The sequence below is a fragment of the Anabrus simplex genome, chromosome 6 (assembly GCF_040414725.1).
Source record: "Anabrus simplex isolate iqAnaSimp1 chromosome 6, ASM4041472v1, whole genome shotgun sequence".
In the NCBI taxonomy this organism is placed as follows: Eukaryota; Metazoa; Arthropoda; class Insecta; order Orthoptera; family Tettigoniidae; genus Anabrus; species Anabrus simplex.
Window position 1 is genome coordinate 288,575,256 of NC_090270.1, and position 11,475 is coordinate 288,586,730.

Consider the following 11,475-nt stretch of genomic DNA (forward strand, 5'->3'; position numbering starts at 1 on the left):
CCAGGCAGGGTCAGGAATTTTAACCACCACTGGTTAATTTCGCTGGCACGGGGGCTGGCTGTACAGTATGTGCCGTCTTCATCATTTCATCTTCATCACGATTCGCAGGTCGTCGACGGGCGTCAAATCAAAAGACCTGCACTTGGCGAGCCGAACATGTCCTCGCATGCCATTTCATCTATTATCTAACTGAAAAGGTCGCTCGTGATGTGAGAAAAGTTCGTTCAAGGGTGAGCGACCCCAGAAACCTGCTCGTAAGATCTCTCTACAAATCATTCTACGTGTTGCACCACTGACGTGTGGCTGCCGCTTTCTAAATGCGTACTTCAGCCAGTTAGTTGTCGATTACATGGCAGTGGTGACTTCCAATTTACTTTGGCCTTAGATATTTCATCGTGAACGCAAGCTCGCCAGCACAACCGATTCCGAGAGTCCATAACCTCGCTACTAACTTATTCTACAAGGCGCCATACCGGCATTGTACAACGCGGATTTACAGCACATTTCAAGGGTATCGAAGAGTGACCTTTCTAACGACTTCGGAGGTCACTTGATATGCAGTCGAATTTTTTATTACTAGTCAAGTAAATCGAACCAAATATTTCACAGAGGTTAGTTTCAGAACATAATATTGAAACTGAACAATGTACGTCGTGGAGGTGAGCTGCTTGTACCATTTTAACCATATACCAATACAACGTATTAAAATCTACCTCAAAAACACGCAGCTCGGAATAAATTTCCTTCACAACGTTGACGTCAGGAAGGGTATCCGGCCGTAAAACCGAACCAAATCCTTATCAACAGCGACCCCAATGAACTGGGATTGCGTCCAAGAATAATAAGCTTAATAACAAAATCAAATTCCTTACAATAGAAATATTGTCGACATACTACATCTGGCGAGTGGCAGCCAACACCTCAATTTGCTTATGAGCAATGCGCATGCGTACGGAGCAGCAGTTAATAGAATATCACAGCGTGTGATTATGCTGAATGATCCGTCATAGGTATCAAAACTACGTCTTATCTGTGACAAAATATCAATCTGTGATTTACCAGCTATCTCCAGTTCGAGTACTTGAGGGCTTACAAACTACGCTCGATAAAATTGTTACAGTATTTTCTACCTTGTTAATAGATACAGTATACGTCACGTGTAATTCAAAAATGTTCATTATAGTAAGCCATTACATGGACAGCAGATTCAGAAAGTATGAAGAAACAGTACTGATGGGTTAGGCGAAGAAACCTGATAAGCGCACCGTAAACTTCAGGCGGAATGAAACAAAACAAAACGAACATTCAGAGTTGTTATATAATCCCAGAGAATATAGGAAGCAACCTGATCTCTACAGAAAATGCTATCAATTTTGTTTATGTGAAGGTGAAACGTGACCCTGAAATACCAGTTAAAGGTTAATAGGACTATTTCTTCTTCTGGCTGCCAGGCTGAGTGGCTCATACAGCTCAGCCGCTAGCCTTCTGACCCCAATATGACAGGTTCGATCCTCGCTCAGTCCGATGGTATTTGAAGGTACGTCAGCCTCGTGCTCAATTACTGATCTCCCTCTTAATTATTACAGGGTCAGATATCTCCAGTTCGAACATTTCTCTTAGATCTCTTTTCTAGAAATATAGCCACACATTCAGTCACTCTTTGTCTAGTCCTATTGCATTCGTTTTTGCCAGTAGACTCCCATGATTCACCCTATCAAATGCTTTAGACAGGTCAATCGCGACCATCTGTCGTGCAGGCAGTTAGGTCTACAGGAGGAGACTGTGGGTGTTCAACTGCGGTTGAAGTTGAGGTATACAGTGTTTCTGGGTTGCGGGATTGGTCTGGGCTAGGGTTTTAATGTGCGGTACTTGATTTAGATCTGGCTTGTGAGGAGGGTAAGGAGGCATTTAATTATTTCTGTAGTGGGGATGGATTGCAGTGGTGTCTGGTAGCTGAGGTTTGAATTTTGATTTGAATTAGGAAGGTATGAAGTGCTGTTCTTTGGGGATTTAAATTTGAGGTGTTTATTGCCACTGTAGTGATCCTTGACTGCCTTTTTGAAGTAAGGACAGCCAGGATAGGAGGCTGCATGACTACCTGAGCAATTGGCACATTTAGGTTGATCTCGTGGTATTGGGCAGGCTGAGTGGTGGTGATTATCTCCGCATCTATTGCAGCGAGTGTCCCCACAAGCATTTTCACGCCATTCATAACAGGGACTGACTGCATAGGGAATGGCGTTACTGGCATCGCTCATACATCAGTTTCATAAGGTCAAAGCCAAGGATAAGAGACAGGTCAATGAAAGTATTCTTTTCTTACAATTTGTTTTAAGTCGCACCGCAAAGATAGGTCTTATGGCGACAATGGGATAGCAAAGGGCTAGGAGTGGGAAGGAAGCGGCCGCCCCAGCATTAGTCTGGTGTGAAAATAGGAAACCACGGAAAACCATTTTCAGGTCTGGTGAGATCATAACTGCGCGACCCTAACCGCACGATAGCAAATTTATTCTAACGCATACCGAAACACTAAAGTGCAGTGTGAACACTAGGTCTTGCCAGCAAAGGCAGGAAGCGAGTATAATACCGGTTAATTTCATTCAACGACTTTTATTGTGATTTTTATGTTTCTTTTTACAAGTGGTTTAACTTCGCATCGTCAAAACACATACAGGTTTTTCGACAATGGGATGAGAAAGGAGGGTACCGGCCATAGCCACATTTCGCGCAAACTTACAGGCACACGACACGTGCCACGAAGCCAACTCGCACGCTTGAAAAGAGCAGGGGTGCTTAACATACGGCCCGCGGGTCGGACTGTGCCCGTGGAGGCATTTCGTGAGCTCCCCTGGTGAGATTTTATAATGTGCTTAAGTTCCAACTTATTTGTCGTAGAAACCGAAAAACCTAATTAATAAGAACTGTTATAATTGTAACTACAGGCCGAATTAATTGAACTTCAGTGTTCCTAATTAAGGGGCAGTTCAGGGAGTGAAATCTTACACATTTTTACAGGGTGCTTAGTAATGAAATTTTTTCCGCCATTTTTTAAATTGAAAGAAAGTACTTGTGCGCCTTTGCGAGCACGTTTGTGAAAAAATACTTTTAAAACTTGAGTCTATAAAATGTAAAATTCGTTCCCGGATCTGTGATGAACACCTACAATCCCTTCTGATGGCAGTTGTGTTAAATCTATCTCCAGACATTTCAAAGCTGTCACTTCAAGCGAAGGCCCAGACCTCTCAATAATCTGTAAATGTATCCAAAGTTAGAGCATTGTTTTCTTTTCTCAATTTGTCTTGTACTGTGTATCAGGGAATGATGAGGAGCGGGGGGAGGGGAGTGGACGAGAGTTAATAATGTGGCCCATGGATCGATTGTTCAGGAATCTGCCATTTGGCCCGCCTGCAAATTAAGTTGAGCACCCCTGAATTAAAGGAATCCATGGACGATATCATGGCAGGAATAGAATACAGTAAAGTGAAGAGATTGTCCCTAGAAAGAAAGAAGCTGCAAGCCCATCAACCTCTAGGTTAACGAAAAGTCTCACATGCAATCATGACGAATATTCAAGTATACTTAAACGACGATGCAACTCTGATAATATTACAGAAGAGTGGCTAAACAATTTCGCTATCCAACTGGTCCAACGATAAAAAGATAAAGATGATGCTTGTTGTTTAAAGGGGCCTAACATCGAGGTCATCGGCCCCTAATGGTACGAAATGAAATAACAAAAATTTCAATTTCATCCAATGACCAAAATAAAATTAAAAATGTCATGAAGAATGAATGGATAGACATGAACCCAACAAAAAATAAAACAAACAAAAACAGTGGATCAGACTCAAAAAAGGAACGCAAATAACAGTATTACTGACCAAAGGACCACTTAAAGCACAATGATGCTTGATGTCTACAGGGGTGCAAAATCCACGTCTAAGGCCCCACCGAATGGTACATGTCGCGAGTAAAGTAGAACCATGGTATTTGTCATGATGGGGTACTAATCAAAAGTAGCGAAGACTCACGGTGTTCCACACAAAATGGTACTACTCACAAGCATTGTACTTCGTATAGGTAACTCAGACCTATGGTGTTTCTCACACAATGGCGCCACTCATGGCCAACGCAAACCGATGAGTTTCCTCACATAGTGGATAGTAATCACAGGCAACGCAGACCCACGGTGTCGCTCATATAGTGGTACAACACACAGGCAAACGCCCAGACCCGCGGTGTTGCTCACATGGGTACGACGCGCGGGTTCTGGAAACCCCCCCGGCCAGGCTGTCACTAATCACAAACCCATTTCGTACCGAATATAGTGGTACAACTCGCAAGTACAGGCAACCCATGGTGTTCCCCGCGTGATGGTACGAATCAAAAGTGGTTTCATGGTTCTAATTCAATCATCCCTTGGTCGCCCCTTTTAGTCGCCTCTCACGACAGGCAGGAGATACCGTGGGTGTATTATTCGTCTGCGTCCCCCATCCACAGGGGGTAAGGAGAAAGAGAGAAAAGAAGAAAGAAGGGGTCCGTCACTTCGAAAGATGAAGTAACGGACGAAGAAAGGTAAGGGCCACGAAGGGCGTGAAATGAAAGACTCCCTAGGCCTCGAATGCTCTAATACCGTCGGGGTCGGGAAAGAATAAGAGTTGACCAAGGGAGGTCCGACAGGATACACAAAAGTGAGGAGCCTGGCACAAGTAAGTAGAAGCAATGCCAAGACTCAGCTAAGGGCCCCGTGGTCGCCAATCCACACTCCCAAATTGAGAGCCCCTCGGGCCCTTGTTAGTCGCCTCTTACGACAGGCAGGGGATACCGCGGGTGTATTCTACATGAGCGTCCCCCACCCGCAGGGGGTAGTGTGTTTGGTCCGCGAGAGGTATTTTATTTCCCTCAAGTCCGCCGGCAAGCCGGTTAGGACCCCCCCTATCCGCCACCTGGGACGCGCCACGCGGGAGTATCACCTCTCCCCCTGCTACGTCAGCGTAGTAGGTTCGTGGAACGATAAAAATAATAAATACCTAGTTATCGCTATTTTTCCAATTCCCTTAACGCACTGTAAAAATCGTGACAAACTTTGTCGACTCGGGAGGAAATAACTGTGGTTGAATTGAAATTCCTAAAACAGAAAAGTATAAAACAGAGTTTGCGTGTTCAGAGAGCTGTAGACATGCGAAGGTCAGTAGCAAACAGAGTAAAAAAAAAAAACCGCATAATAACACATCGATACAGTTTAAACTTTCCTAAAATGTTATGTTTGTACTGATCAGCTAATGAGCAGACCTGTTACATGAAAAATAAGTCTAATCCGCCGCAAGGTAATTTAGAGAAATGAAAGGAACTGTTGGTCCAGCTGGTCACGATAACAAAAAGCATGCACGACACCTACAGAGCATGATCCAGTTAAATCACGGCGCTTTGAACGGTAAATATATCACCACAATATACAGCAGCAATCATGACCAAGGTTACTCATGGTTTAGTTCCTTTCTTAATGTTTATAAAACCCGATGTAAAATATAGCGAGATCGACAAACAACACTATCATTACAGGAGGAGATAAGGAGCGGGAGGACAAGGACGTGCGCGTTGGAGGAAGGGGGGGGGGGCGGCAAGATTGTCTAGGGGTCCTAAGCAACAACTGCCTACCAGATATTTTAATAAGTCCATTCAGTTAAATTATTAATTCTTCATATTTTAATATTACTGTTTTTATACTCCACTAACTACAGTGAGAAGCACAATTAATGGACCACTTTAATTCAAAAAAGCATGTTAAATCGTGACCCTTTTTTATCATTGACATTCATTATTTTCATGAAAAAATAAGTAAATAAGGGTAGCAATAACAGACATAACATTACTTAAATGTGTTTTTCATCAAAATAAGCAATGTAAATAATAAAACAGTTAATGGTTAGTGTGATTAGTTGCCACCCCCGGAGGCCCGGGTTAGATTCCCGGCTCTGCCACGAAATTTGAAAAGTGGTATGAGGACTGGAACGAGGTCCACTCAGCCTCGGGAGGTCAAAGGAGTAGAAGAGGATTCCATTCCCTCCTCTGCCATCCTCGAAGTGGTTTACCGTGGTTTCCCACGGCCGCTTCCTTCCGTCTTATCTCTCCCTTCCAATCTATCCCTCCCCCCGCCCGCCAAGGCCCCTGTTCAGCATAATAGATGAGGCCTCTTGGGTGAGGTACTGGTTCTCCCCTAGTTGTATCCCCACCCAGTCTCTCGCTCCAGGACACTGCCCTTGAGGCGATAAGAGGTGGGATCCTTCGCTGAGTCCGAGGGAAAACCAACCCTGGAGGGTAACCGGATAAAGGAAGAAAGAAAGAAATAAAACAAATGTTTCTTAATTTAAAATGCATTTTCCTTTGAAAATTCAAGTGGCCCATTAATTTTGCCTGTCAGTGTAGTTGGAAGGTTTCCTGAGCCCATAGTAGTTCTTTTTGTGCTGGCAAATCTACCACCACCAGGCTAGGGCATTTAAGCACATTCAACTGCCGAAGAATTGGTGTTGTCTGCACAAGTACAATGTGTTACAAACAACGTAGAATTAATTGAGCAATTTAGAAATTTAACATTCATTGAACCTTACAGTGAGGACAAAAGTTTCAAATTACTGTGAAATTTAGACTAGGCCTATAATAATCACATAAAACTTGTGTTATACGGACAAAATTGATTATTCACAAGATTTCAAATTGTACACTTTTTCCCTTTCATTCTGCTAGTAATTTAACGTCGCACTCCACACCGAAGGTTTTCGGCGACGAAAGGTCTAGAATTTGGAAGTGGCCGTGGCCTAAAGGTACAGCCCCAGCATTTGCCTGGTGTGAAAATGGGAAACCACGGAAAAATATTTTCAGAGCTGCCGACGGTGGGATTCAAAGCCATCATCTCCCGAATGCAAGGTAACAGCTACGCGACCCTAACCGAACGACCAACTCGCTCGGTATACAAATAAATATTTTATTTATTACAGAATGTACGTATGGAATTTATTTAGAGACCTCAGCTTACAAAGAACGGTTGGACCATCAACAGCTCCACCAGACAGTTTAGACGTCAATGAAGAGGCGTATACAGGTTGCTTTGTACAGTATTTTCGTGAGTTTGTTCTGTAACGACAGGACATCCTTCAATGTCAGCCTGCATCCGTTTCTGAGTTTGTTTATTCATTCAATTATTTTTGCATATGTAAACAATCATTAACGGATGGTATTAGCAGATAAACAATTACTTATTTGAATCGTTTACAGCAAGTCCAACATAGTAATATGAATAATAATAAAAATATAGGAGCATGATAGCCAAGTGGTATAATCACTGGCTTCTGATCAAGGCGATCGTGATTCGAATCCCGGTCAATGCATTTGGAATTTAAAAAAATAAGTTACGTTCTTGTAGGTCGGATTCCACGTAAAACTGGAGGTTCCGTGGCTATGATCAAAATATTACTAGTCAGGAACCACAAACTTGCTTCTTAACAATAATCATTTTTAGTTAGTGGTAATTTATATGTTCTATCATGCACCCATACATCCAGTGAAGTACTAGCAGTACTTTAAAGATATATGGTCTGAATCACCAAAATGTAGCCAAATAACTCGTGGACTCCTTCCCTGAAAGAGATTTCTATGGCTGTGTGAGGGAGTATTGAGAGAGCAGTATTTCCCAATTAACCGCTTGTAGACAAAAGTACAGCAGTGAAATTCTGGCTGAACACAGAAATCCTTCCTGCAAAATTAGTTAAATGAGTTAGAATGCGTAAACGTTCGTGTAGGCTCAAAAACTCTCGTTAGACATTGGTGCATCGAAATCCGCCACAATATGCTTGGCCTTTTGGTTTAATGGGACGTCAAAACATACCGCCATTCACTGCTTTATTCCAGCACTAACTACTGAGACTAATAATATTTCTAGGGAAGTTAAATGCATTGCATTACATTGTAAGCTCAATAGAAAAATAAATATGCGATAACTTGGAACAAAAACTTTCGCAGAGGCTCACAACTCGAAAGTGAAGTGCCGACCGCGGAGTCCATGCCAAGTCTGGCATTTCTTCCTCCTTTAAACACAGTCTAAGGTTTAACGTCGCGCAAACTCGGGTAAGTTTTTCGGCAACACTGGGCAATAGTACTGAAAACACAAAAGGGTTGGATACTCGAAGTGAACGAGCCATATTTGAGTAGGTTGCAGAAAAAGGTACTGTACATGAAAATCATCATCATCATCATCATCTGTTTACCCTCCAGGTTCGGTTTTTCCCTCGGACTTAGCGAGGGATCCCCCCTCTACCGCCTCAAGGGCAGTGTCCGGGAGCTTCAGACTCTTGGTCGGGGGATACAACTGGGGAGTATGACCAGTACCTCGCCCAGGCGGCCTCACCTGCTATGCTGAACAGGGGTTTTGTGGAGGGATGGGAAGATTGGAAGGGATAGGCAAGGAAGAGGTAAGGAAGCGGCCGTGGCCTTAAGTTAGGTACCATCCCGGCATTCGCCTGGAGGAGAAGTGGGAAACCACGGAAAACCACTTCCAGGATGGCTGAGGTGGGAATCGAACCCACCTCTACTCAGTTGACCTCCCGAGGCTGAGTGGACCCCGTTCCAGCCCTCGTACCACTTTTCAAATTTCGTGGCAGAGCCGGGAATCGAACCCGGGCCTCCAGGAGTGGCAGCTAATCACGCTAACCACTACACCACAGAGGCGGACTACATGAAAATCATTAGATGAAAAAAAATCAGCACCACATTAATAATCAGGAGTGCGTGTGCTTAGAAAATAGTTTCCTTTATTTTGGGTAGGTACCGACAATTGCCGACCGATGACCTTGCTATTCAGCTATTTACAGTACATTTATCATATCACAAGAAAATCCTTTACTTCTCCGCCAATGCACGTCATGACAGGAAACAAACAACTTAGAATTTTCCAACTGCCAAGATTCTAGTATAGTTTTACAATAACCATGACGAAAATAATTATTAATCAAATTAGTACCTATATCTATTTAACAGTTTTCCTTCAGGTGAGATCGAAAATTTCTAGCCAACTTACTGAGCTATGACAACATTGTTCCTTAAACAGTTAATTTAGACATGTAATGCATTAAACCTCAAAAAATAGGTCAGCCTCGTGTCGGTAGATTTACTGGCAGACATAAAAGAACTCCTGCGGGACTAAATTCCGGCACCTCGGCGACTACGAAAACCGTAAAAATAGTTGGTGGGACGGAAAGCAAATAAAATTATCATTATTAAAAAATTCAAAGAAATAACCTATTAAGGAATTTAATGAAAGGGTATCTCAATTTGGAGGACTTAAGGCGTTCTGAACACCAGTCTCATTTACTTATGCTGTTTATGTAGAACCAAACCGATAATATGAACAGCTGTAGTGTCTGTATTTCAGTATAAATTACGGGATGTCAAACTGACAGACTTAAAGACAAATGTGCAGTTGAACTGAAATAGTAAACCACGTTTAAGCATTCTCTGTACGACGTACGATTAAAATACGAAGCCATTTGACTCCTGGAATACATAAATTACAGCTTACAAGTGGTAAAGTCTTGGTAAGAAAAGGGAAAGAAAAACAAAACAACAGTACAGTAGTGGCTTGAGAATGCGCCGAGTAAAATCTGTGTAAACATTTCCCAATCAACCACCTTCTAGGGTAATTTTAAATTAATTTTGATAAATCTCGTATATGAAATGCAGTCTCTGGAAACATACAGTAGGTGTCTAGAAGAATTTCGTAGTGCATTTATCCGTAACACAGTTTATATGAACTAATAACCACATAAGAGTGCTTGCAATCTCTATATAATATTTCACAACCACAAATGAATAACACAAAAGACTTCATTAATACCGAGATCAACTAAAAGAGATATCTACAGAATGATATCAAATCATTACAAAAGTTCAAATGACCTACCGTTAGAAGCAGATGCGTATCGACGGTTTGGCACTTGACGTACAAAAACACCACAAGCTTGAATTCACAACCCTCTTGATGGAACTTCCGTTTATCACAGGTTATAACACAGCACACGGTATATAAATCCTGGATGACTTATAGTCGAACGGTCGTATTTCACCTTTTCACGGAGAGCGATTGAGACATTACACCATTTCACAGCAGCATCTAAACACAACACACCTCTTTACATCGTACCAGTGTCGGCAGGCGAATGAGTTGAGCTCGGCTCGCTTGAGCTGGCGCGGCCCAACGGTCTTCCACAGTGTCAGCTGGCTGCGCTTGCGTCGCTAGCAGGCTCGCCAACAACGTGAACCTAAATACACCAACCAAGCAAAAGAAGACCCGTAAATGCAAGCTAATGTTGCGTATCTCCTTCCACAAAATTTTCTCATTTTAAGAAGACATGAAATTAAATTTATTAAAGTAGAAAGATTTGTCAATTATTGAAAATTATCTGATCTAGAATGCTTGTTTAATCAACATGAAGTTGGCTAGAGATAACTACTTGCTTCTTGGAAGTACGGAGGGAATTTCGACTAACTACTGTTCATCACATGAATGATCTAAATTTATTTTAGCACATACTCCATCACATACTTAGTGAAAGCTACCAAAAAATTATCTGCTTCGATACACGTCACATGCAACAGCGGAATGTATTCGGAAGCACTCTGGACAATAACAACTCTTGCGACAACAATCTTAAAATATTTCTTCAGGACAAATCAGCTTCCTCACTTCCTCAGACTTAATTTGGGATTTGGTGAGGAGTTTAAGCCTGGATACCCTTCCTGCTGCGTCTCGCTGGTCTTAGTAAAGTTTCGAATATGTGGAACTCTGATTGGAATTTTTTTTAAATGCTAGTAGTTTAATGTCGCACTAACACGCATAAGGTTTTCAGCGATGGAAGGACGAGAAAGGGCTTGGATTGGGAAGGTAATAATCATGGCTTTAATTAAAGTACAGCCTGGTGTGAAAATGAGAAACTGCTGAAAACTATGTTCAGGGCCGCCGAAGGTGCGGTACAAGCCCTCGGTTTCTCGAATTGGAGCTCGCAGCTTCGTGATTCGAATCAAGCAGTCAATTCACTCGGTGTTATTATTATTATTATTATTATTATTATTATTATTATTATTATTATATTGCTTTACGTCCCACTACCTGAGACGCCGAAGTGCTGGAATTATGTCCTGCAGTGATTCCGATGTCTATCGACACGAGATTTTGTTTTCGAGCACATTCAAATGCCAGTGGGCTGAGCGCAGATCGAACCCGCATGCTTGGTCTTAGAAGGCTAATACTTCTACCGTCTGAGCCACTCAGCACAGCTATTATTATCATTATTATTATTATTATTATTATTATTATTATTATATTCTGTTTCTTTAATTTCAGTGTTGAATTTTCAGTTTTGTTTGTTTGTTACGATGCTGGGCTTGTTTCTTATGAATTTTACTTTAATTATTTCTCTTTGTTCA

General features: G+C 42.1%; 1 protein-coding gene across 3 annotated transcripts in view; it reads right to left on the reverse strand.

Moving 5' to 3' along the window:
* Window positions 1-10,198, reverse strand: part of LOC136876472 (serine-rich adhesin for platelets) — a 496,688-nt gene extending 486,490 nt beyond the window's left edge. For all 3 annotated transcript variants that reach the window (XM_067150462.2, XM_067150463.2, XM_067150461.2), the window contains exon 1: window positions 9,953-10,198. The gene's annotated coding sequence lies outside the window, so the exon portion shown is untranslated. The remainder of the gene's footprint in view (window positions 1-9,952) is intronic.
* Between the last annotated feature and the right edge of the window lie 1,277 nt (window positions 10,199-11,475).